Genomic DNA, 27714 nt, shown 5'->3' with positions numbered 1-27714 from the left:
CGAAGACGGTTATAAATATATATACCATACCTTAATTTCTTTCCTTCATCGAATAATTCTGTCTGGTCAGTCCACCACGAACCGCCGACGGACGCCGCCCAGGTGATTTAATTTTGGAGAAACGCTCTGTTTGTCGTCCACGTGCCCACGAGAGATGAATAAGAGAACACCAAATATGTATACAGATTGTTTGGTGGGGTGAGGTGTGGAGAGCAAGCCACGTGGGTTTACCCCGGGCAGGGAGTTCAGTGGCTCTTTCTCAAGCTGTAACTGAGAGGATGGGTTGATGTGTTCTGAATTGGTTTTGGAGATGAAAGCTTCGTGAATGGACGACCCTTTTGTGGAAGATAAAGGTGGAAGCTTGTTTGGTGAACCGAACGTGGGGAGGATTGGATAAAGAAGTATCGCTCTTATCATATCTTGAAGTGGTCACAATGCACTCGTCCGAACATCTGAATTAGGATCGCATATCTTGTTTCACGGTAGGTCGAACCTGCTGATCTGGTTCGATTGAGTTGAGAGTGGGCTCGAATTGAGAGTATCTCATCGTTTGTCTGATCAAATGTTCAACATTAAGTTATAATCATCCTTGTTATAATTCATCTAATGATCCTCGGTCCTAACCTGGTCACAGCACCTAAAAGGACCTAATAAAAATAAGTTATGAAAAAAAAAAAAATAATTCATCTAATCTAATCGAAAACAATCCCAGTCAGTCCCAAGAAAGAACTGTGATAGTTTCAACCAATCAGGCTCATATTTGGGGGAAAGGTATGTCTACTGGATACCCTTCTGCCATAAGAGTTGATTGAAACAGTTCATCCCATTGAGTGGCTTATATTGCCAAATAACCATCGCATAGTCATCGAACTTTAGTGGCCGATACGGCAAAGGCGCGGTTCGATATGTCAATGGTCTTTGATTCGAGTTTAGATACCGGCACTTTTTTTTTGGTTGATGAACTGCTTTGAAAATGAACCCATGAGAATAAAGCTCTCGCCAATCTCGCCGTTCACAGTACCTTTATACTACCAGATCGTGTTCTTTATTCTCTCGGATGGCGCTTTACCTTTTCGTTCAAATGCTGCCATTTACACCAACACTAATATTTCTTTCAAATTTCTTTTAACATTTCGTAGAGCATGAGTTGGGTTACATTGCCCTTTCATTTAATTTTTCACCCTTTGGGTAGACATTCTGATTTTTCTTCATTGAACTTTTCAAAATCTACATGGAGCAATTCTCTGAGATTTCGGTCATTCATTTTTTTTTTTTGTATTTTTTAATCCGACTGAAACTTTTTGATACCTTCGGTATGCCCAAAGAGACCATTTTGCATCATGAGTTTGTCCATGTAATTTTCCATACAAATTTGGCAGCTGTCCATACAAAAATGATTTATGAAAATTCGAAAATCTGTATCTTTCGAAGGAATTTTTTGATCAATTGCCGAAGACACCAAGGCAAAGTTGTAGGTATGGATAAAGACTTCACTGAAAAAATATGATTCATGGTAAAAAAAATTGGGTGATTTTTAATTTCACTTTTTGTCACTAAAAATTGATTTTCCAAAAAAACATTTTATTAATTTTTTGTCATTTTCTGATATGTTTTAGGGGACATCAAAAGCCAACTTTTCAGAAATTTTCAGAATGGGCAAACAATCTTTGAACGAGTTATGATTTTTGAACCAATACTGATTTTTTCAAAAAACCGAAACACTGGTTGCAAAAATTTTTCAACTTCATTTTTCGTTGTAATATCAAATTTGCAATCAAAAAGTACTTTAGTGAAATTTTGATAAAGTGCACCGTTTTCAAGTTGTAACCATTTTTGGTAACTTTTTAAAAAAAAGTAGCAGTTTTTAATTTTTTTAAATAAATGCCCATGTTTGCCCATTCTTGAAAAAATATTTTGAAAAGCTGAGAAAATTCTCTATATTTTGCTTTCCTGAACTTTGTTGATACGACCCTTAGTTGCTGAGATATTGCCAAGCAAAGATTTAAAAACAGGAAATTTGATGTTTTCCAAGTCTCACCCAAACAACCCACCATTTTCTAATGTCGATATCTCAGCAACTAATCGTCCGATTTTCAATGTTAAAATTGTTAAAAAAAATTAAAATGTTAAAAATCAGGACTAACATTTCAAAAGGGTTAAACATTCAATATTACGCCCTTTTGAAATGTTACTCTTGATTTAAAATTATTGCAAATATTGTTCTCGAAAAGATCGAAAAATTTCACGAATGTTTCATGTTTTAACATTGTCAATCGGACCATTAGTTGCTGAGATATCGACGTTAGAAAATGGTGTGTTGTTTGGATGAGACTTAGAAAACATCAATTTTTCCTGTTTTTAAACCTTTGCATGGCAATATCGCAGCAACTAAGGGTCGTATCAAAAAAGATCAGAAAAGCAAAATATAGAGAATTTTCTCAGCTTTTCAAAATATTTCTTTCAAGAATGCCCAAACACGGGCACTAATTTAAAAAAAATAAAAACTGCTACTATTTTCAAAAAAGTTACCTAAAAATGGTTATAACTTGAAAACGGTGCACTTTATCAAAATTTCACAAAAGTACTTTTTGATTGCAAATTTGATTTTACATCGAAAAATGAAGTTGAAAAATTTTTGCGACTAGTTTTTCGATTTTTTTAAAAAATCAGTATTGATTCAAAAAATCATAACTCGGTCAAAGATTGTTTGCCCATTCTGTAAATTTCTGATGTCCCCTAAAACATATCAAATAATGAAAAAAAAAATAAAAATAGTGTTATTTTGCAAATTAAGTTTTAGTGACAAAAAGTTTAATTAAAAATCCCCATTTTTTACCGTGTATAATTTTTTTCAGTGTAGTCCTTATCCATACCTACAACTTTGACACCAAATCGATCAAAAAATTCCTTCAAAAGATACAGATTTTTGAATTTTCATACATCATTTTTGTATGGACAGCTGTCAAATTTGTATGGAAAATTATCGGGACAAACTAATGATGCAAAATGGCTTCTTTGGACATACCGAAGGCACCAAAAAAGTTTCAGTCGGATTAAAAAATACAAAAGTTAAAATAAAAAAAAAAGACCAATTTCGGAGAGAATTGCTCAGCTAAGCATTTTTCTCTAATTTCCATCTATTTTATCAATTTAATTTATTTTTTAATTCGAAACCAAAACAAGATTTAAAATGATTAAAATAACTTGGATCTCCAGCAGCATTTAGCAAAATATTTTTTTAACGTTTTTACCTCCCATTGCAATTTTTTTATGCTCATTAAGCACAAATTTAAAAACATCCAAGAAATTTTCAAAAAAATCATAATTGAGTAGAAAAAATATTTAAAGAAAATTCATAGATATTTTGCAATTCTTTGAATAACAGAAATCATGGCTGAAAATTTTAAATTTATACGAAAACCATCAAACGGAATGATCAAATATATGATAAATAAACGGGATTCTGAAAGATTCGGAAAAGGTCTGATTTTAACAATCAAAAATAATATTAACAAGCTCATTTTATTTATACTTCAATAAACCAATTTATCTCTTATTCCTCATAAAAGTATATATTTAAAAAATCTGGTAGACAAATTCTCAGTAGGGAGAATGAAAATATGATTTAATTCAGGAAATTTTCAAGAAAAGCTAACACACTGCTTAACGTTGTAATCTTTAAACATTGATTTGAGAAAATTGGAGAATTTCACGAAATTGACGCTGTCCAAATAACAGTGTCATTTTACTTATCCTTCAACCAAAGGAAAAATATATCTCAAAATCTGCAACAGTGGATTTGCTGCAGAAAATGTCACATTTTGTAACATTTTTTGCAGCAAGCCCGTAGATCATTTTTGCCCGCGTGTAAACATTTCAGCGATCTGCAGTTCTCACCAACACATATAATGCTGGCCCGTCCCCGAGCAACACTCCAAAGAGAAGAATATGTTGGTGCTCTTTCACTCGCATTTTATCAAGCGTCCATGGTGCGGTGGAAGCATGTCGGATCAATATCTAAGAAGTTGGTGGTTCAATCCTTGTTCTGTTAAGGTTTTATTCGGTGAAATACAACCAAAAAGCCGTCGGTAATGTCGATAATTGTCGGTAACGGGCAAAAATGTCATACCCCTATATCGCAAAAAATGCATGAGGACAGTTTTCATGCAGATTCTGATATACTTTCATGCCGTCATGCATCACAATCATGCGACCGCCGTTTGGGTGTATGTTGGTAGACAGCCTCTTGAAGTTAAAATTTGTGATAAGTATTCATTCGTTTTTCAATGTTGCAAATTTAAACTTTTGTTTAACTGTCTGCTTTTTTAAATAAAACATAATTCACGAGATAATTCATAATTATATAATCATACCTAACATTTCAAAAGGGCTGGAAACACATTTTATGGTAATTTTAAATGTTATTATAGATTTAAAAATCTCTGGTTTAATATTATTGTATAAAACTGAAAATTGAACCAGATATTAATTTCAATATTAAAAATTTAGAATACAGGTAATAAATGAAAAAAAAATCCATGGAGAGCACATAGAGCTTAAACTCTTCACTGATTTCCTTGCTTTAAAAATAAAAAATATTTAGAAAACAGGTAAAGAAATGGAAAATTTTAATAGAGAGCATTTAGAGCGAAGGACTCTTCACTGATTTCTTTGCTTGAAAAATAAAGATAAAATAGGGGGTTTTTCTTTCTAATTTCAGAAGATTACCAAATTAAATAAAATATAAGAAAATAAGAAAATAAGAAATGTTTAAAAATCATAGAGAGCATTTAGAGCATAAATCTATTCAATGATTTTCTCGCATGAAAAATAATTAAGAAATATATTTTTTTTTCAATTAAATTAATTAAATGGCAAAATCATAAATATCATTAATAAAATAGAAGATTTTGTTTTTGTTTTAAACCAGAATATTTGAATTTATTATTTACTAACTTTGTTGCATGGTTTTTCTAATTTATTTTTATCAATGTTTTAAGTCAGAATCAAAAATACCTGTACAGCAAATATGTTGTTTCTAATTTTCTTTTTTTACATTGGTATTATTAAAAGAATATATTTCTTTTTAATTTTTTTCATCTGAAATTTCATTCAACCATCCAGACGAGAGCAATTAACACAACAACTCTCTAAGGAAACTCTGCTATACTGGTTTTCAATTTCAATTTCAATTTGTGTTTTTATTAGAATTTAGCAGTTCTGTTCCAGGATGTTACATTTGCAATTCAGAGATTTGGAGAACTTTTCAACTGAGATCAATTCATAAGCCTTTGCAGAGAGGGTACATGTTTCTAAGTTTAGATTTTGCTAGCTGAGTGCTCTTTTAGGGAAAATAAATTTTGAGAAAAAACCCTAGATCTATATATACTGGTTTTCACTTCAGACGGTTTCGACCAAACATGCTTGATATTACCTGTGCCTGCGACGTGGTAGCTTTGTGCTTGTCGGAAGCAGTTTTTATCGAGGGGAATGTCACTCCGCGATAACACACGAAAACGCACAAAAACTGGCTCGAAAAGCATCAACGCTACTCATCGTGCCGAGTTTTCACATAACGCCGCCTTAAAGCAAGTTATCGCAAGTTAACGCGCGTTAAAGCGAGTTAAAGCGACCAGTTTCTGCTCGACTTTTGAACCAGGGAAATTTATCTTGCAACCTTGCCGTCGAGCAGTTTTTGGTCATGTTTGGCAACTCGGTATTTGTTTTTGTTTTTTCAAGCAGTTTTGACAGATAGAAACATTCAAAGCAAAACTTTGCTTTTTTTGTCAACGGCCAGAAAAATTGCTCCGCAGGAGAAAAGTTTCCGGGTAATTTTGTTGTTTAGCAGTGATTTTAATTGTGATTTTTATTGTTGTTTGTGATTGTGATCTTTCCCCAGCGAATCACCGAAACGTTTGCCGAGGAGGAGAAGGGGGAAATAGCCCGGCTATCCTCGTTTGCGGGGGCAATCGCGATCGGCGACCTGGTCAAGAGCACACTCGGCCCGAAGGGAATGGACATTATTCTGGTGGCGCACGGCCGCAGCGCCGGATAGGTTGAGGTCACCATCGACGGAGCGACGATTCTGAAGGCGGTCGGCGTAAAAAATCCGGCGGCGAAGATCCTCGAGGACATGAGTCGCTTCTTTGACAACGAGGTTGGTGATAGAACGACTTCCGCGACGGTGCTGGCGTCGGAGTTGCTGCGCGAGCCGGAAAAGCTGAACGAGCAAATGTTGCACCCGCAGACGATTATCGCCGGGTGGAGAGCGTCCACGCAGGCGGCACGTTCGGTGCTGATTGCCGTAGCTCAGGACAATTCGAAGGATGCGGAAAAGTTCATGGAAGAATTTGATGAACATTGCCTGGACGACGCTCAGCTCGTAGATTCGGTCCCAGCAAAAGTAGTACTTGGCCAAGCTGGTCGTCGATGCCGTGATGCGGTTGAAGTGATCCGGGGAATTGACCGCGATTCAGCGCATAAAAAAGACCGGTGGTTGCTTTGAGAAGTCGTTTCTGAACGAGGGTTTCCTGTTGGACAAGCGCGGTGTGCAGTGCACCAGTCGAAACGCATCGAGAACGCAAAGATCTTGATCGCCAACACGCCAATGGACACGGTCAAGTTCAAGGTTATTGCATAGAGCATCAAGATGGATTCGATAGCTAAGATTGCCGAGCTGGAGGTCACCGAGTAGGACAAAATTAAGGACAAGGTGACAACCCGGACCAACCCGGTTCGTCTCGGTCGTTGCAATCAGATCTGGCAGGTCATGATCGGCGAGGACACGCTGCTGCGCTTCGAGAGTTCCCTTAGGAGGATCTGTACCGTCGTAATCCGTGGGACAACCCAGCAGATCACCGACGAAGCGGATCGTTCGCTGCACGACGCCCTTTGCATGCTGGCCGCTACCGTCAAAGAGGTCCGTATCGTGTACGGCGGAGGTTGCCCCAAAACGCTGATGGCCTGTGCCGTGTTCAAACTGGCCGCGGAAACGACTGGTAAGAAATCGATGGCCATTGGAAGCGTTCGGTAGCGCTCTGCTCCAGCTGCGGATGACGATCGCCGACAACGAAGGGTATGAATCCGTTTGTAACGCTTAGCTAAACGAAGAGTACCTGATGCGGCTAACGATCAGCGACGACGATGAGCGCAGCATAATTGGAGGACGCAGACGGACCCCGAAAGCATTGAAACACTGGATGAGGAAGAAGTGAACGTGGATTTGGAATGCCTTCCGGAAGACGATCGGCACAAGCTGGAGGCGCAATACATTTATTTTTATTTAATACATAACTTTCATCGCTAAATAAATATATGAAAATATATAGAATATATTTAAAAATTCAAATATGATTAAATGATTTCACAATTTTCTCTCCTCGCACATTCCATCCGGAAGCTGCTAACTCAGCAAGTGTTCAGCCAGGTTTGAGATGGCGTTAGAAGCTGTTGTTTTGAAAGGGTATCGTTCAACCTTGTAGGAGGGTTGATTGTGTTTTGCAGGATCGTCCTGGTCCACTTTTCGCTTCTTGAACTTGTTGACAGGTGCCTATCGATGAATGCATCCGCGTATGGTCCATCATCACGTTGTACGTGGAACACATCAAATCCCTCGCTGTCCGGATCAAAGTGAAGCGTCCCTTCTGGATGTTGCCTGACCCGCGTTTCACACGACACGTACGACGAAACCTTCCTCAGTGTGCTCTCCAACTTCTTCACGCTCCGCCACGAACGAAACTTTCTTTTTGACCTTCCCTGACGCCTTCGCTTCTACCTTCCTCCATAAACTCTTCAAGTGCTCCTGCGCCTTCCACTGGAATGGAATGATGGAACCTTTCCGGGTGTGGTCCATCACGACGTTGCACCGGGTGCAAACCAACTTCCCCGAAACCGCATCCAGGTGGTTGCGTGTCTCCTTCAGCTATTGGCGCTCTAGGTCCTTGCAGGTCGTATTAACGGCGGCTTTGGCGAATTTGTTCAGGTACTTAACCTTTAGATGGAAGGTGGAAGATGATGAAAAAGAAGGTTCTACCTCATTTTCGTGGTCGTCGCAGTTCTCCGGTGACGGGAACCGGTCTAAAATTCCGATGGCAGACGATCGGTTCCAGCAAAACAAACTGCTCGATTGATTTGACAACGAGAACTGTCATATGCGTTTGACAGTTCTCGCTGTCAAAAAAATCGAGCAGTCTGATGCGTGAAAGCAACAAAAGGTAAGCCAAAAAGCAAGTTATCGCGGTTAACGCGAGTTAAAGCAACATAAAGCGGAAAAGCAAAAGATAGTGCTGCGAAGGTTAGAGAAGGGAGCTTTATCGCTCGGTGAACGCAGGAGTGACGTCCCCCTCGGTTTTTATAATAATTATTTTTTTGGTTTCTAGAGGAAACATACCTTTTCGAATCAAACACCTATCTTCGTCATATGGAGAGTTTGATGCTCGATTAAAGCTCCAAAAATACTATTTAGGCTATAAACTTACCAGCAACAGCACCGCCTCAAGTAAGCACGCAAATATATGCCATTTACTGGACAAAAAGATCAAATTTAATGCACTTTTTATCATAATTTCTATTTTGCGCGACCATTTCTCATCATTTTGTTGGCACACACATCCACACGCAAGATGGGAGGTTAACTGCTTAACAAAAGTCGCCGTCAATATCTTTTCAATTGCGCTAACGTTTTCCAAGCGCTTAAGATATAAAATTGCTTCCATCTACCGGCAACATATTCTTTTGAAAATAAGTTAGTCGCACTTGAAAAAAAACCCGAAACATGTAAATAATTAGCAAGCGCCATAAAAAAAACAAACGCGCCAAGTCTTTTGACGTTTGACATTTGACGACCCATTCCAATCGAAGGCTGAAGAAAACCGAGCCGAAAGCGAAGGCAAATAAAGAACAAAGGGTAGCCACCAACACCACCAGCAGCGCTTGTTGGAGTGAGCCAGTAATGCCAGGAAACTTTCTCTATAAATGCTACTTTTCGTGAGTGTTGGCTTAAAATTTCATCAATTTTGGCAGCACTAAGCAGACCCAAGAGAGCGCTGGAAGAAAAAAGAACTAAGCTGAAAATAGGAAAATGGGCGTGGCCCAATGCACTCGACTGATTAGAATACATTTGGGGAAATATTTTTTTTAAATGCTTGGAATAGCATAACTTTTAATAAGATGAAAATAGTTTAGTAAATTTCAAGGAACACTCCAGATTATCCAACATCATTCAAACACGACCGCTTATTAGGCTTAAAATGGGTATATTTCCCCTATTGAAGATAGAGGGGGCAACATTTACATCCCCGTCCGACGGAATTCGTGATCAGACAAATCTCGTCTCGAAAAATGCCACCGGGACCATCGGGGATGATGCAAAATGGCTTCTTTTGACATTGGGAATGCAAGGATAATGTTTCATAAGAAAAGTAAAAAATATCTTGAACAAATGCGAGGAGGACTTACATTTGTATGTGCGCGATTGTAGCTTGGATTGTAGGAGTATCAAATAAAAAAAAATCTATAAAACAAAGATTTTTGAGCTTGGGTTCAAGATAAAAATATGGAATGTATAGAATGCTGTTATGCACAGCAAAATTCCGAAGACAATAATTCTGTTGAATAAATTGATGGAAGTGTTTGATTTTTTTTCATCTCCCTTTCAAACACTCGTAAGAGAGATTCCATCTCCTTCCAAAATAAACACACCCAAAAAAAGAACAACACATCTGGAGTTTTTTTTGAAAAGGTCCAATAAACCAAATTTCCAGTTTTTGCTTTTTGGGTGTTTTTGAAACCGTTTTTGAAACACACAAAAAGCAAAAACTGAAAATTTGGTTTATTGGACCTTTTTAAAAAAAATCTCGAGACATATGCTAATTGTCCGTCGCGCCATTCTATCATGGTCTTCGCGGTCGCGTCTAGTCGCAATTTGTCCGGCCAATAAATCTGCCACGAGTGATATCCGACGACGGCGCACACGTGTGGACACAACTTTTTTTTTGGTGACTAAAACACCCCAAAGACCTTTCCCCCGGGCGGTTGTTTATCATTCGCCGGCACTTTGCCGAAGTTACTAGACAAGCTCCCCATCCCATCGCCTCTTCGCTATCGTCTGTGTCTTGTAGACCAACAACTACCAATTTGCTAGCATTTAAACTTCCGAGACGACGACCCCGCGGCCAATGGACTAGTTTAGCCGGGGGACGGATGGGACCATGCACCCAAAACAGGGACGGTGTAATTTGTTGACAAGTTTGACCAAGTCGTTATAGCGCGCACAGCTTCGCTGTGCGGTTCTCACCGCAATTTGCGCATTTGACGAGCGATTTATACTATTGGCGTTAGCGATCTTCCGTTTGAGTGTGATTTCTGATAAATATTTAGAGGCATATCAAACCCCAAAAAGGAACATCCTAACATAATATGTGCCACAAAAACTTTGGAGGTCATAAAAACAAGAAGAAATAGAGTGAAGCAAATAAACAACAACGGAGGATTCCTCAACCACAACAAAAACGATTACCTCTGCGAGAGGAAGCCGAAGAACCCGGGCTCCATGGGGCGGCGACAGCTCCATGGCACGCGTCCGGGATGATCCGTCCGAAAGTGCGTGATTATTTTTAGCCTGTTTTATTTCATGACTCGGCCATGCAGCACCACGGACCGGAGATTTTCCCGGCGAATCACGTGGCGTAAATGCGCGGATGAACAATAACAGTGTCGCGCCACAAATTTAATAATAGCCCCTTCCAGTTGAACTAAATTTGAGCAAAACAGCACGGAAGGTTTGAAGAGTGGAACAGATAACTCATCTGTCAGAAATGGTTTGCGTCTTGAATAATTTGTTATGAGTCCTTGCTAAAAATCATACAAATCTAAATTTAAGGTCTGACATTCTGTTTAAAAAGTTCCTATTTACATTATGTCCAAATTTGGTTCAAATCCTGACTTTCCGTGTTTATCTTGGATAAACATCACCGCGGATCATCTCATCATCCAATTCGGAGGGCCCATTTCAAGCTGTGTGAGCTGCGGAGTAAGATTGACGGCGTGAGATGTTGGGCAATCTCCTGGATGTGGCGCTTCATAAATTTCAAGCACACAAATGTGTTCATGATTTGTGCGCGGATGTTTCGAGGATGTGACCAGAGCGAGATTACTTTGACATACATTTAAATTGAAGTTAAATGTTTGGAACATCTCATTACTCTATTTAAAACATATATTTGCACACACACAAAAACAACAGTTATCCTACACTTGAACCAGTATGAAACCCGCTACCCATAATATAGAGATTGATTGACACGACCAATGTCCTTCGTCTTTGGAGTGAATGTGGTGCAGGCCGGCGTTCGTGTGAATCGGAGTCGGAGTGGGTAGGGAGCTGCTGTCGAAACCGCAGTCTTCGACCTGCAGGAAGCCACACGTGGTGTTACATTTCCGAATGATTTGAGTGGTATTAAACAGAAGCTGTAGATAGCAAATAGATGTGTTGAATGGAATGCTTTATTCTCGCAGTGTATTGCTGTGAACGTATAAAAGTGATTAGAAATTTTTAAATTAAAACGTATTTTTCATTAGAATTGTGATTTTTTTTCGTAATTCAAAGAATTAAATTGATATATGAAATTTACAAAATATTGCATCCATAAAATTTAAAGTATTATTTTGCAAATTATTTACCGCAAAACTAGTCTTTCAAATGTAGAGCAATGTTCTACGTTTCCGTAAATCAACTTCTCATTATATTTTTTGATTTTGATAAAACTTTGTCCATCGATTCCTTCTGCCATTTTTTTCGATCATTGGGGCTGTGCATAAAAAAAGTGATGTGCAAATAATTTAAACTCTGCATCTTGATACAGTATGTAAAAAAAGTATTTACACCCCTTGGGCACTATGCACATATTGTGATAAAACATGTAAACAATTTAAAGTTTGACAGAAACCTAGTACTACGTTTTGTTCAGAAACTCATGCCAAACATTTTGCTACAAAATGCTCATGAAAAGATGATTTCTATAAAAAGTTATATAACAAATACTATTACAAAAATCAAAAAAGGTGCAAAAAAAGTTTGTACACCTTTCAAAAAATTAACACAAATAAAGTTATTTGTTGACAAATCACCATAAATCCAGTCTACGAACTCCAAATAGGCATCCTTGACTGATTAAAAAAATAATTTGGATTGAATATAAAGTTTACTAACTACTTAGTACAACAGTTTATATAACTCTGGAAATTCTATATAAAACTTATCTAAACTTAATTTTGAAAACTTTTAATTTAACTAAATGTCAATATATTACCATAGAATTGCTAAATAAACATTTTGGAGTGGGTATAACACCGTTTTGGGGTCTTTGTATCGATAGAATAAATTTTTCGTTGGAATTTCGTACCAACCCGGAATTACGTCGTCGGAAAATCCGCCGGCATCCGAACCGGTCCACAATTCACAAGTCAACCTATGTGGCATCGGAAAGGGCATAAAATTTCCGATCTTTTGATACCCATACATCTAGGTTTTCTATAAAACCCACGTTTTTAAATACCTGAGCAAAAAGTAAGTTTGATCCACGAGATCAAAAATTACAAAATTACATACAAAAAATAAAATAAAAAGGTTACCTAGGTATTTAAAAACGTGGGTTTAAAAGAAAACCTAGATGTATGGGTATCAAAAGATCGGAAATATTATGCCCTTTCTGGTGCTACATAGGTTGACTTGTGAATCGTGGACCGGTTCGGATGCCGGCGGATTTACCGACTACGTAATTCCGGGTTGGTACGAAATTCCAATGAAAAATCTATTCTAGCGATACTAGACCCCCAAACGGTGTTATACCCACTCCAAAATGTTTATTTAGCAATTCTATGGTAATATATTGACATTTAGTTAAATTGAACGTTTGCAAAATTAAGTTTAGATAAGTTTTATATAGAATTTCCAGAATTATATAAATTTCATACTAAGTAATTAGTAAACTTTATATTCAATCCAAATTATGTTTTTAATCAGTCAAGGATGCCTATTTGGAGTTGGGAGACTGGATTTATGGTGATTTGTCAACAAATAACATTATTTATGTTAATTTTTCGAAAGGTGTACAAACTTTTTTTGCACCTTTTTTTATTTCTGTAATAGTATTTGTTATATAACTTTTTATAGAAATCATCTTTTCATGAGCTTTTTATAGCAAAATGTTCGGCATGAGTTTCTGAAAAAAACGTAGTACTAGGTTTCTGTCAAACTTTAAATTGTTTACATGTTTCATCACAAATTGTGCATAGTGTCCAAGGGATGTAAATACTTTTTTTACATACTGTATGTATCTAGAGCGTTCAATTTCCCAACCCGGGAATTCCCGGGATTTCCCGAAAAAAAAAATTCCCGTTACCCTGGAAATTTGTGAATTTCTCGGGAAACTCCCGAAATTAAAGCGGGATTATACATTTTCTTTACTCTTTTGAACCAATTTTTGAAAATTTGCAGAAAAAATATGAAAGATTTTAAAAGAATTTCAATCAATTCAATTTACTGTTGATATTGAATTAATCAGATGGAAAGAAAATTTCATGTCATGTTATTTCTGAAACATTCAAAATTGAAGATAGATTTTGTTTAATGAAAATAAATTGTTACATTTAAGTAAGCTTTTATAGAAAAATTGATATTATTTCATTAAAAAAGATATCTAACCCCTTCCTGCCAAAGCAAAATTGAGTTTTTTTAACGTTTTTGTTTCCCATGATCAAATTGAATCAAAATTGAATTGGTTTCAATGAATGTTTGTGCTTTGAGAATTCATTTATTAAGCTGTGTGTCAAAATAAAATCACTATAAAAATCATCGAAAAACTACATACATCGATTTTTTTTAAAGGTGCCTAAAGAAAGCAAACATATTTTAAAAACTTGCAGCAAATATTTGAAAACATTGAGTTGTTTCAAATAGAATAACAAGAGAAATTAGATTTTCAAGGAAACACAAAAAGCTTTACTGTTTTGTGTATGAGCTGAAACCAGTATGAATTGTTCTAGAAAAAGAAATTTGTCATGAAAAACATAATTTCTGAATGATTTTTTTTTTAAATTTAAAATGTGATGTGTCAAGTTTAAAAGAAATTTTATGATTGTGGAGTATGGATTCACTTTACTCATTGTCCATACACTTTGCACTTTTAAATACATTTCAATAAAGATACCTGAGATCAATTTTTGATCAATTGTACGATTTGAAATTATGTATTTTCATGTAATCGCTGTTGCAAAATATTGATAAGAACCAAGATCAGAACAATTGTCATAAATTTAAAATTTCTAGGGAATTTCCGGGATTTCCCGGGAAATTGGTTGAAAATTTCCCGTTTCCCGGAAATCCCTATCTAGTTTTTTTTTCTTTTATATTTTGTGCGTTCCTGATCTGCACTTGAAATCTATTTTTTTTTCCGATATGTCACAAACTTCCTCAATTTGAACCAATTTGAATGTATTTCTCATTTTTCAATATTTTTTTAATTGAACGGTGAGTTTACTTAACACATTAACATATGGCATTAAATTCCATTCAAAAAGCGTTTTTCGGAATTGCAGAAAATGTTGTAAGCAACTCGTTGCAAAACATGATTTTTGCAGCACTCGTCGTGTTTATCCAATTCGGTAAACCTCATTGGATAAATGTCCGACTCGTGCTGAAAACATCTTCTTTTTGCAACTTGTCGCATAAACTACTTTTTTTCCGTGATGGGAGTATATGAAGATTTCATTATACGAAGTGAACTTTTTGCGAGGACCTTGGATTATCGAGTCTGGACTATATCAGATTTTGCGCCATCCTAAAGATTCACGAAAAAGATACTTTTTTGATCCCTTGAAAAATGTTTAAAAAAAATCGAAATTTAAAAAATATGTTTTTTGAAAGTCCTTGCTCCTGTGCACAAATTTTATATTTTTTTTTAATCGTCTGTCTATTCATTTTTTAATTAATTTATTTATTATTACTAATTATTTTATTAAGCCCTTGCGCCATTTATGCCTTTACTGACGCGTGAAATGACCCCCAGGAAAAAACTTGCTCTCTGATAGATTCGCGAAACGAGCAAAATTTATGCGCGATGGCATTGAAACACTTCGCTCCAACCGCATAAACAACATAAAACCAACATAAAACAACATTGCCAGTGCCGAGCGCGACGGACGAAAAGCGAAGCGAAGGCAAATGCGAGAAACGTCAAAAACCCCTTCTTTAGGGATTTGACAGCAGCTATAATGTTGCGCGAACCGAACAAAGGTACATTCGTTAAACAGAAACCATTGAAGCAAAGTTTAAGCCACTTCAATGATGATGATTCTGATGATGGTTTCACACACGAAACAACAACAAAAAGAACCAGCTTGCCGAATAAGCAAGCATCGGCAAAGCGGTAAAATAGCATAAAAATATAAGCACACATACACACATACGCGATGTTATGTTGTGTGAGGCGACCGCGAAACATGTTATGCTGTTGTGGTGTGCGTTTGCAGAATGAGTGCAGTGGTGCCAGATAAGAGAAAGGAAATGTGATGTGTAATAAAAAAAAAATAAAAAAAAAATAAAAAAAATAACGAATAATGTTATTTATTTGTTTAAACATTCATATTGGCCCATTGACATTGTTTTGCTCGAGTTTTTGATCTTAGCGAAAATAATGTCTAAAAGTAAAATAAATCAATAGAGATTTTTGCAAAAACAAAATTCCATTAAAACCATCAAGATGAAATGAAGTCAAAATTCAAGCATTTCATGCATTATTGTCTTAGCTTTTTATTCAAAAATAACAATAAAGCATGTGTAAACAATTGTTTTTGACAGTATTCGTTGAAAAAAGTTTTTGCTGCCGTTCTGTAGACATTTTACATTTCTGTTTGACATTTTTACATTTACAATTTTGGGTGTAGAAGACACGTATTTTATTTTTTATTTTTTATAATTCTTTTAATTATTTTACTAAGCTCATGCGTCATTTATGCCTTTGCTGACGCTTGATTACTGATGCTTGATTACGCCCTTCCGTTGGACGGGAAAGTAAAGGTCAGTCCCGGCCTTAATGTCAAGTCAGGTCGTTAGGTCACTCCAGGTGACCAGGTTGTCATGCTGGTCGGCAGTTGGACTCGCAATCCAAAGGTCATCAGTTTGAATCCCGGGGTGGAAGGGAACTAGGTGTACACAGTGGTTTGAGTGATCTGTGGGTTGTATAGCAATTGGGTACTAAAGCCCTAGGTAAATTTTTATGTACAACGGTAAAAAACACGATTAAAAACCATTTCTGATCACTTTTTTTCATTTTAATGCAAAAAAAATATTGACAAGACAACATTTTTTCGATGGATCAACTATGGTCCCCTTGGAACGAGCTGTCAAGTAGGACCTTTTCTGTCAAGAAGGGCCGTGAAGTTAGATTTTTAAAAAAATAATTAAAAATCCATTTTAAATCCTTTGAGGACATTCAAAAGGTCATTGTACACAGAAAAATAAGCTTTATCGTTGTGAACAATAATATCACAAATCTAAGCTTAATTTTAGGACCCATTTGGTTTCGCTAGGCCAAAATAATTACACTCATACTCTATTGTGGATTTAGCTCGTAGCTGGATTTTCTGGCATCTTCTCACGGTCATTGGAAACGGTCGTGGATAACCTAGGGGTTCCCAGTTGGAGTGAAAAAAAAATCAATTTATAGAAAAATTATGGATTAAAATTTTGCTTTTTTATCACTTCTCTGACATCAGGAATAATTGTTTGAACATGCTCGCAATTTTTTTATTTGGTCGGAAAAATATTATTTTTCTTGAAAAAACTTCATTTTTAATCACATGATCACCCCTAATTCTGGCTCGATGCCGCCATCATGCGACCGCGTGCTCCGTTTGTTTGTCAACAAAGTTGCAGCTGGATGGTGAGACGAAGTGAGGGGGGAAGAGATTTTGACATTTTTATGCCCGCATCTGGCCCGCCGCCTATTTCGTCGGTCACTGTGTCGCCGGTCGTTTCCAGTGACCGAGTCCAGCTAGGTACTGATCGTACAATATTGTTTGGAAAAGATGGTACAAAAAATTGCGTTTTGTAAACAATTTACGTAAACAACAATTTCTTCAAAACATTATAGGGCTTTTGTTAATTTGATTTGGTTAACCGCGGTGGATTTTCTTGAAATATTTCGAACTGTCAAAAATCCACCAAAGGATCTACCGGTGGATATTTTTCTACCACAGTTTTTTGTGTGATCAATGTGGTAGATGTTTTGGTGGATTTTTGACAGTTCGAATTATTTCAAGAAAATCCACCGCGGTTAACCAAATCAAATTAACAAAAGCCCTTATATCTCCGAAATTCCTGGACCAATTTTAGCTCACCGCGTTGCTTAAGAGCGAGTTTTTCACCGATGTGAAACAGGTCGTATCGAGGTGCTCCGATTTGGATGAAACTTTCAGCGTTTGTTTGTCTATACATGAGATGAACTCATGTCAAATATGAGCCCTCTACGACAAAGGGAAATGGGGTAAAACGGGCATTGAAGTTTGAGGTCCAAAAAACATGAAAAATCTTAAAATTGTTCGCATTTCCGTAAAACTTCATCAATTCCAACTCTCTTAGATGCATTCGAAAGGTTTTTTGAAGCCCTTCAAAATGTGCTATAGACATCCAGGATTGGTTTGACTTTTTCTCATAGCTTTTGCAAATTACTGTTAAAAATGGATTTTTTTTAAATCTTAATAACTTTTGGCAACAGCCTCCAATACCCATACTCCCATAGGTCAAAAGTTAGGGAATTTCATGGACTATAAGCCTACGGTATTAACTTTTTGGCCAATCGCAGTTTTTCTCATAGTTTTACGATTTTTCTAGAACAAACATTTTACAACGTTAGTTTTTGCCCTGTAGGCCAAGAAGACGGCACTTTTTGGTCTCAATTTTGTCATATTCGGAATCCAAAATACTGCCTCTTAAAACATTTGAAAAAAACATGGCTGCACTAACTTAGAAATATTTGTTTTATCTCCTCCCTTCAAAAACGGCTTAAAAAATTAGGGGGCAAATTTTTTTTTCAGAAAAACCTCCAAATTGCATTAAATACACAGTTGAAAACAATTTGAAATGCATTCCTCAGCGTTTATAATCCATTTAACATGTTTGAGTTTATTTAAAAATATTTTTTTAGTTTTAGTGAATTTTTTAAGTACCAAAAAAGTTTTTTGTTATAGTTCTTTTCTCAAAAAGTTCAAACGAAGCGAGCTAAAAATGCGTTACCTGTTCAGGAGTTATGGAATTTTGGATAAAGTGGTTTTTGCGTAAATAGTAAAATCGAGAATCAATCGATTTGAGAACAACGCATTTGAATGTTGAGCATCATTTTTCAATTCCCATTTTAATATAAAACCAAAAGAAGATGTTCTATTGATAACAAACGATGAAAAACGTTGCTTTTATTGATAATTGATCATCCATATTCAAGTCTGCCTGTGTGGATCAATCGGACCGCGCACTGGACTCACAAACTAGAGGTCGCCGGTTCGAATCCCGAGGCGGACGCAAAAAATTCTAAGTGTTAATATAGGTATTCGGTGCCCTCTCCCCGTGCCATACCTTCACACTTAGGAGACCCGGGAAGCGGAGTCTTGTTGCAAAAAGAACGATACACGCCTGCGGATCCGTTGACGAAACCGCAAGGTTTAAGAGGGCCACATTATAAGGTGTTACGTCGATTCCGTTCCGTTCCGGGAAGGCCAGCTGTTTAACATGTATGAGTTTTGTTAAAAAATTCACCTCTTGTGTCGCGACTTGCAAAATAGTTCCAGCTGTCAAAATGCTTATCCGTCCTTTTATCGTGTTGCTTAAGAATTGTCACTTTTCACCTAGAATTGGACAAATGACTCAAAATAACGTCGCTTGTATGCTATCTTGTGACACGTCTGTTGTCGTTGTGCTTTCTTGAGACTTTACTTTTTAGGTAAATTTGTTCAAAATTTCGTCAAGATAGCACGACGGCGACGATTTTTCTTCAACTTTCAAAAAGTATTGCACATTTCAACTCAAACATGTGTCGGCAATTCCCACTGTGCGCGCGAATATGCGTCAACCAGCCGTCTCACATCGAAACGAATGGATTTTCCGAAGAACCGCTCTGATGACTCGCAGTGTTGCCTGGTGGTGGCCTTTGGCTGCTTTCTGTTTTTATGTTTCAAGCACTGAAACCGCACCTGTCAGTGTATTGGTAGCACTGGTTCGCGCTCCGCTGCGCACACAAACACTGTCAAAATGGCAGAGCGGGGTGTTTGTGACAGCCGCGCAACCGATTACTGGCAGCACTGCCCACCCGTAGCAGAAGCGATCTCTCCCTCCTCGCGGACTTGGCAGCAGTTCATTTGTGTTGGCCCAGGCCCGTGTCGTGTCTGTGTTGTAAAATAAGTTTCAAGTCTTTTGGCTCAAGTCTTGTTCGACGAATGCGAAAAAAAGAGGTTGACTTCCTTTCGGTTGGTCCGGACGCTGCTGCTTCTGCTGTTCAAGCTTCCCGTTAAGTTTAGCCTTTCTGGATCCGTGTTGAAACGAGCGCGCGCGGAGTGTTACCCGAGTACCAGTGTGAGACCAGCTTTAGCGTCGGGGTCAAGTTCCGTCCAGCAAACAGGGGGACGTGGTGGTGTAGAGTTTCCGGTTGCCAAACGGCGCGCGCGTCTTTGACCGATTCCGTGAGTGTGTGTGTCCTGACCCGGGGGCCGTCCACCGGAGCAATCTAGTGCGTTCTGTGAAGAAAGGTTCGCGGCCATTTAGAAGTGGCCACCAGAGGAGAAGTTCCGCCGCGACGACAAAAGAGTGTGTCGGGGTGAATGTGTCTGTGACAGAGGGGCCACAGATATACAGATACAGCACACGCAGAAGGAATTTTCCATCGCACCAGCACAACCAGCAGCAGCAGCTCTTCCCCGGAAGTTCCCCGGAGAATCGACCCGCAAAACTTCGCCGCCGGTGAATCCGCCTTCAAAACAAATCAATGGTAAGTCCAAGCGCGCACTGAGCAGTGTAATCCTTACGTGCATTCACAGATTTTGACAGTTCTCGCGCTCTGTGGGTTGGCTGATATGTCGCGGTTGGTGCCGCTCGGGCCCGCGATAGGTCGCAAAGAAGATGAAGGCATAGAGATATAAACAGCTGAATGATGTCGATGATGATGATGATGATGATGGTTACGGTGCATAGCTGTCGGGCCGAAGCCGAACAAACGAACGAACGAACGAATTAGGGAGAGCTAGGGTGGCTCTGACAGTTTTGTTTTGATAATTTTGACGTCATTTTTGACATTTTATTCTGTTTTCGAACATTGGGACAAAATTTCCAAACAAATAGAGTAACGAAATGTAATTCGACCGGGTATCTAATGTTGATATATCAGTAATTTGAAGTTCAATTACACCTCCTAAAATTAATTTTCAAATGTTTCTTAGCTTGAAGTGTTTCTTTTATAACTTCTATGAAAAATTGACTTGGATTGATTGCTACATTTTGATCAGCGCAGCAATTTTGAATTACTGTCTTTTGCTCGGGGCAAGACATTGCGCACAAGAGCAACTTTCTCCGCCTTACAGTCTTTGTTTTTGTTTATTTATCATCTCAAGCTTTGATTTCTTAGTCAATTTATCAACCGGCTACAAATTTTAATGTTTCATAAGAAATTCAGGAGCAAAACAATGACCCCTGAAATCCACAAACTTGGAAAACGTTTTCCTTTTGATGTAAACAGTCCTGGAATTTCTCCCGAGATGTACATTTTTACGCAATTATGACCTCAAATGCTATTCTGGATTTCCCTGGGCTTTGTCATAATGAGTGTCATAGGTTTGATGCTTGTTTGGCAAAGAGTATGATTTGATTCGATGTGGAATTAAAATCGAAGTGTTCAGTATATTGCTGAAGCTTCCATTTTTACACATGGACACCACTTCATGCTGCGAGAACCCACTTTGGCGCAGTCTCAGGGCTTAATCGATGGCCGGTAAGCTATCATCGAGACAAGGAGGTTCTCCGATAGTGGAAATATCACATTTGTAAAATAAACATATGTGATTTTTCCCTATCTTAATGTGGGTGTCAGGTTAGGATGCGGGTTTTTAAAAAATTAGTTTTTGTAGAATTTAGGATTTTAACTATAAATATCAACTTTTTATACTTTGCATTTAGTTATTTAGGGACAAAATTAGTAACAGTGAATTCAGTAATTCTATCAGAATCGGTGATTTTCATTCAAGTAGCATAAAAACCATTATGATTTGTCAAAATTTCCGTAGAGTCTCGATCAATCAATAGTGAAATGATATCGGACTAAGTTCGTTGATCTGTTGAACTAACGGTTGTCGGATTATGATTGTATCGACCATTGTTGCGAATCGAGGATCTACTGGAATTCTGACGATCGAATGGTCGTCTCTATTTCAATTCACGACTTGTAAAATATGAACTGTTATTCATTTTTTTTTTTGTTTTTGTATTTGTTTTTTTTTTTTAAGAAGCCAGACAGGTTTTACAAGAAACATTTTTTTGGCTATTAATTAAAATGTCGGGGATTTGAGATAAGAGTAGCTTTCGGATAGCTTGCTTTAAATCTTGTATTCAATTCAAGTTAGGTAGTTATCCGCAAATGAAAATTTGGACTTATATGAATAATTGAACATTTTGGACTTATGAATAACACACAACTGTGCATTTATTCTAGAGTCAGATCCATACAGCGTCTGTGTTTATTTGGTCGAAGTGTACTAATTCATTGGCAGATCTGATTCTAGTTGTAATGTACGACAAGACTACTGACGGACGTGACAGGACGAGGGCCCTGTTTAGAGGTTTCGACATCAACGATGTGCGGCTGGATCACCCTCCAAAAAAAAAAAATGCTATTCTGGATTTCATTGGTAGTTTTTCAAACGAGCACTTAAAATGAACTAACATTCATAAGCGATAAACTCAAATGCATGTAAAAAGACACGAACAGCACCGGAGATGATTTTTTTTCTCTCAATTCTCTCTCGTTTAGCACAAACGATTAACGTTTTGAACGAACGATGATCATTTTGCTTCGTGCGTGTTTCAAAAGATCTCAGTGAAAATAATAATAAAACTTATTTTATTCACTCTAGAACATGGTTTCGTAAGCTGGAAAGGTGGGTGTATCAGCTGTTTTATAATTGCGGGAGGTTTAGTAACATCACAGACCAGGTATCTTGAAAGCGTTTTTTTTTTGACACGTTAGAACTAACGTCATGATTCGAATTCCCAGACGCTTCGAAAGCCGGACACTTCATCTTGTTTAATCAATTATTTGGATATAAGTTCGCATTATGAATGTCATAATTTTCGTTAAATTCTAGCAAATTTTTATATAAACTATCGATTGTTATGATGTTAAAGGCTTATTTGAGACCTAAAGATTCACTTTCACTAACATTTCAGTCCAAATTTGTGCGATTCATAAGTAAAATCGAGTGTCCGGAATTCGAAGCAAAAGTGTCCGGATTTCGAATAAGCTTTTATCAATGTCCTAGATTCGAAGCACAACAAGTCATTTTCATTTTTAAATTCTGATGAAAAATTGTTAGAAAAGACATATTTTGCATGCATTTTCTTGAAACTGACTGTACTACTACATCCTGATGATGTTTCTACATTTCCAACTTATTACATGATTTTTTGCCAGCTATAACAAAAATGATATGCTACTAAGTGTCCGGATTTTGAATCATGACGTTATTATTTCATAAAAAATGTATTGAAATCGTTTAGAAAGTGTAGTGAATTTGGCTTAAAATAAAAATTAAGTGAAAACCATACTTCATTTTTGAATTAGTGGACACTTTTATACTACTTCGATCAGTTAATCGTGATGAAGTTAGCTAAAACATGTAGGAGAAACTTGCTCTTTTCTTCTGCTTCTGATGCCCTCAGAGCGACTCATAGCGAATATTTTTTCTCACTTTCAGTGCTTGAATTTGATGATTGTCTAAATTTTCCAAAAGAATTATGACAAGTCGGAAAATTTAGGAAAATCCAGTAATTCGCCGAAATCCGCAAAAAATCGGAAAAATGTCGGCAATTTTTGAATTTTGACGTATGTTTCAAAAATATTCGCAAGTTAGTGCGTTAGTTCCAAAAAAAATTTTCGTTTGAGAATTTTTTTCTAAATCTTGAATTATTTTTGGAATCTTTTGAACAATTTCAAATCAATTGCTCTAAATTTGTATTGGGCACATTACTGAAAATTAAAGGTTTTTTTTTCTCCATTTGAATTATTTAACAATAAATAGCCTATTAAGACATTAGAAATCCTTATAAATAATGAATGGTCATGATGGCATGTATTTGATTATTTTTGACTAAGTCTATCAAAATAAACAGGTTACAAAACAACAAAACTATTTCAACACCAAATTGATAATAGAGCCTGACTTCGATGACTATCATAAGCGTAAAATTATTATTTTGTTTCATTTGTATACATTGCTAACATATTTGAAAGACGATTCCAATATGAGTTTGCCGATTTTTTATTTTTGTAGCAAATGTTTTAAAATGTAAAATGTAATTCATGAAAAAAAGAAAACAATAAACCACTGACGTTCGATAGACCAATGATTTTTTTCTCAATTTGATACCAAAAACCACTAAAATACATTTTAGAAATATAATTTCTCATAAATTTCAGGATATTTGCATTTATTGCATTTTTTTTTTTGCAAAAAAAAAATATTCACTGTGATCTTATTTAAGAGATTATTGCTAACAAAATTATATAATCAAGAAAATATTTCAAATTTAGTTATTTACAACTTCTTGCCATCTCCTTTTTCCAGTTCAAACTGAGGAATAAACAATTATGTTAGGCAGTTTTTAAAATAAACCTTTCTTTTATTGTAATGCTTTTAATTATTTGAATCAAAGTCACAAAATCAAAATTTTGTTGATTTTATTTTACTGAAATTTTCAAAATCATGAGTGCTTCTATTTTTTAGGTTTTTTAAATGTAAATTTGTTGATAAGTTTCAACAGTTTGATTTTTTTTGTATTAAAAATTTAGATTTCAGTCATTTTTTAGATAAGAAATGCGTATTTTTTGAGGTTCTGGAAAAGTCGCGAATTCGAAAATGGGATTTGAATGGTCAACCTTTAAATTATGTAACAAGCAGTATCTCAAGTTCACATGAATTACTTCGACGGACGAAAATTGTTCATTGTTTTCTCTTTGGTCTGACAGTCTTGGCAGCTGAGTTCGTTTCGCGGTGCCTGTCCGTCGGGACGCATTTTTATTCGCGTTCCGTTTTCGTCGATCGTCGTCGGTGTGTATTTCGGGTGAGTTCGTGCGTGTGTGTGTGTGTGAAGGTGCGGCTAGCTCTAGTTGTCACGATGACAGCAGAGCTGAGCCAGTTCGTTTCGCGGTGCCTGTCCGTCGGGACGCATTTTTATTCGCGTTCCGTTTTCGTCGATCGTCGTCGGTGTGTATTTCGGGTGAGTTCGTGCGTGTGTGTGTGTGTGAAGGTGCGGCTAGCTCTAGTTGTCACGATGACAGCAGAGCTGAGCCAGTTCGTTTCGCGGTGCCTGTCCGTCGGGACGCATTTTTTCTTTTTCGCGTTCCGTTTTCGTCGATCGTCGTCGGTGTGTATTTCGGGTGAGTTCGTGCGTGTGTGTGTGAAGGTAAGGCTAGCTCTAGTTGTCACGATGACAGCAGAGCTGAGCCAGTTCGTTTCGCGGTGCCTGTCCGTCGGGACGCATTTTTATTCGCGTTCCGTTTTCGTCGATCGTCGTCGGTGTGTATTTCGGGTGAGTTCGTGCGTGTGTGTGTGTGAAGGTGCGGCTAGCTCTGGTTGTCACGATGACAGCAGAGCTGAGTCAGTTCGTTTCGCGGTGCCTGTCCGTCGGGACGCATTTTTATTCGCGTTCCGTTTTCGTCGATCGTCGTCGGTGTGTATTTCGGGTGAGTTCGTGCGTGTGTGTGTGTGTGAAGGTGCGGCTAGCTCTAGTTGTCACGATGACAGCAGAGCTGAGCCAGTTCGTTTCGCGGTGCCTGTCCGTCGGGACGCATTTTTTCTTTTTCGCGTTCCGTTTTCGTCGATCGTCGTCGGTGTGTATTTCGGGTGAGTTCGTGCGTGTGTGTGTGAAGGTAAGGCTAGCTCTAGTTGTCACGATGACAGCAGAGCTGAGCCAGTTCGTTTCGCGGTGCCTGTCCGTCGGGACGCATTTTTATTCGCGTTCCGTTTTCGTCGATCGTCGTCGGTGTGTATTTCGGGTGAGTTCGTGCGTGTGTGTGTGTGAAGGTGCGGCTAGCTCTGGTTGTCACGATGACAGCAGAGCTGAGCCAGTTCGTTTCGCGGTGCCTGTCCGTCGGGACGCATTTTTATTCGCGTTCCGTTTTCGTCGATCGTCGTCGGTGTGTATTTCGGGTGAGTTCGTGCGTGTGTGTGTGTGTGAAGGTGCGGCTAGCTCTAGTTGTCACGATGACAGCAGAGCTGAGCCAGTTCGTTTCGCGGTGCCTGTCCGTCGGGACGCATTTTTATTCGCGTTCCGTTTTCGTCGATCGTCGTCGGTGTGTATTTCGGGTGAGTTCGTGCGTGTGTGTGTGTGTGAAGGTGCGGCTAGCTCTAGTTGTCACGATGACAGCAGAGCTGAGCCAGTTCGTTTCGCGGTGCCTGTCCGTCGGGACGCATTTTTTCTTTTTCGCGTTCCGTTTTCGTCGATCGTCGTCGGTGTGTATTTCGGGTGAGTTCGTGCGTGTGTGTGTGAAGGTAAGGCTAGCTCTAGTTGTCACGATGACAGCAGAGCTGAGCCAGTTCGTTTCGCGGTGCCTGTCCGTCGGGACGCATTTTTATTCGCGTTCCGTTTTCGTCGATCGTCGTCGGTGTGTATTTCGGGTGAGTTCGTGCGTGTGTGTGTGTGAAGGTGCGGCTAGCTCTGGTTGTCACGATGACAGCAGAGCTGAGTCAGTTCGTTTCGCGGTGCCTGTCCGTCGGGACGCATTTTTATTCGCGTTCCGTTTTCGTCGATCGTCGTCGGTGTGTATTTCGGGTGAGTTCGTGCGTGTGTGTGTGTGAAGGTGCGGCTAGCTCTGGTTGTCACGATGACAGCAGAGCTGAGTCAGTTCGTTTCGCGGTGCCTGTCCGTCGGGACGCATTTTTATTCGCGTTCCGTTTTCGTCGATCGTCGTCGGTGTGTATTTCGGGTGAGTTCGTGCGTGTGTGTGTGTGTGAAGGTGCGGCTAGCTCTAGTTGTCACGATGACAGCAGAGCTGAGCCAGTTCGTTTCGCGGTGCCTGTCCGTCGGGACGCATTTTTTCTTTTTCGCGTTCCGTTTTCGTCGATCGTCGTCGGTGTGTATTTCGGGTGAGTTCGTGCGTGTGTGTGTGTGAAGGTAAGGCTAGCTCTAGTTGTCACGATGACAGCAGAGCTGAGCCAGTTCGTTTCGCGGTGCCTGTCCGTCGGGACGCATTTTTATTCGCGTTCCGTTTTCGTCGATCGTCGTCGGTGTGTATTTCGGGTGAGTTCGTGCGTGTGTGTGTGTGAAGGTGCGGCTAGCTCTGGTTGTCACGATGACAGCAGAGCTGAGTCAGTTCGTTTCGCGGTGCCTGTCCGTCGGGACGCATTTTTTCTTTTTCGCGTTCCGTTTTCGTCGATCGTCGTCGGTGTGTATTTCGGGTGAGTTCGTGCGTGTGTGTGTGTGAAGGTAAGGCTAGCTCTAGTTGTCACGATGACAGCAGAGCTGAGCCAGTTCGTTTCGCGGTGCCTGTCCGTCGGGACGCATTTTTTGACAAAGGACTTTGTCTTAAAGCTCTATCTGCGGTGTCAATGCAAAATTTTTCGAAAATGTAGCGTTACCGTCGCAAGCCCTCGGCGTGACATTCTGTTTCTGTTGCGTAGATGCCGTGAAAACTATTTAAGCTAAAAGTTAGCCTCTGGAGGATTTAGTGTCCATCAGACTTTCATCAAAGACGGACCTTACGTTGGGAATTTTATTGCTCACACACACACACGCAGGTGGTGCACGAACTTGAGAGGAGGTCCAAGAAGTTATTGACGGTAGCCAGAACGGTCACCGGAATACCGAAATTATTGGGAACAATTTGGTAGGATATCGGCCACACCCGGTGTGGCCAGTGCCCTGAGGGAAGGTTCTACCGGGAGGACATTTACGGAACCATACAAATTTGGGCAATATGGGTATCAAAATTCATGGTTTTTGATACTGGTAATGAAAATGGCCATTTTGGCAGGATTGGCCACACCCGGAGTGGCCATTGCCCTGAGGGAAGGTTCTACCGGGAGGACATTTACGGAACCATACAAATTTGGGCAATATGGGTATCAAAATTCATGGTTTTTGATACTGGTAATGAAAATGGCCATTTTGGCAGGATTGGCCACACCCGGAGTGGCCATTGCCCTGAGGGAAGGTTCTACCGGGAGAACATTTACGGAACCATACGTCTTGGGGCAATATGCGTATCAAAATTCATGGTTTTTGAAACTGATAATGAAAATGGCCATTTTGGCAAAATTGGCCACACCCGGAGCGGCCAGTGCCCTGAGGGAAGGTTCTACCGGGAGGACATTTACGGAACCATACGACTTGGGGCAATATGCGTATCAAAATTCATGGTTTTTGATACTGGTGATGAAAATGGCCATTTTGGCAGGATTGGC

The 27714-nt window shown here is 38.6% G+C and overlaps 2 protein-coding genes and 1 pseudogene across 3 annotated transcripts in view; all 3 read left to right on the top strand.

Moving 5' to 3' along the window:
• Positions 1-27714, top strand: part of LOC120427676 (uncharacterized) — a 378463-nt gene that overhangs the window by 6475 nt on the left and 344274 nt on the right. The window lies entirely within an intron of this gene.
• On the top strand, positions 4208-8340 carry LOC120423717 (uncharacterized; annotated as a pseudogene).
• The window catches only part of LOC120423713 (uncharacterized), a 112726-nt gene continuing 104362 nt past the window's right edge, over positions 19351-27714 (top strand). The window contains exon 1 of the mRNA XM_039587617.2: positions 19351-20033. The gene's annotated coding sequence lies outside the window, so the exon portion shown is untranslated. The remainder of the gene's footprint in view (positions 20034-27714) is intronic.

Source organism: Culex pipiens, chromosome 1 (assembly GCF_016801865.2).
Source record: "Culex pipiens pallens isolate TS chromosome 1, TS_CPP_V2, whole genome shotgun sequence".
NCBI lineage: Eukaryota > Metazoa > Arthropoda > Insecta > Diptera > Culicidae > Culex > Culex pipiens.
The sequence above is the reverse complement of the archived record's forward strand: the minus strand, read 5'-3'. Positions and strand labels throughout refer to the sequence as shown.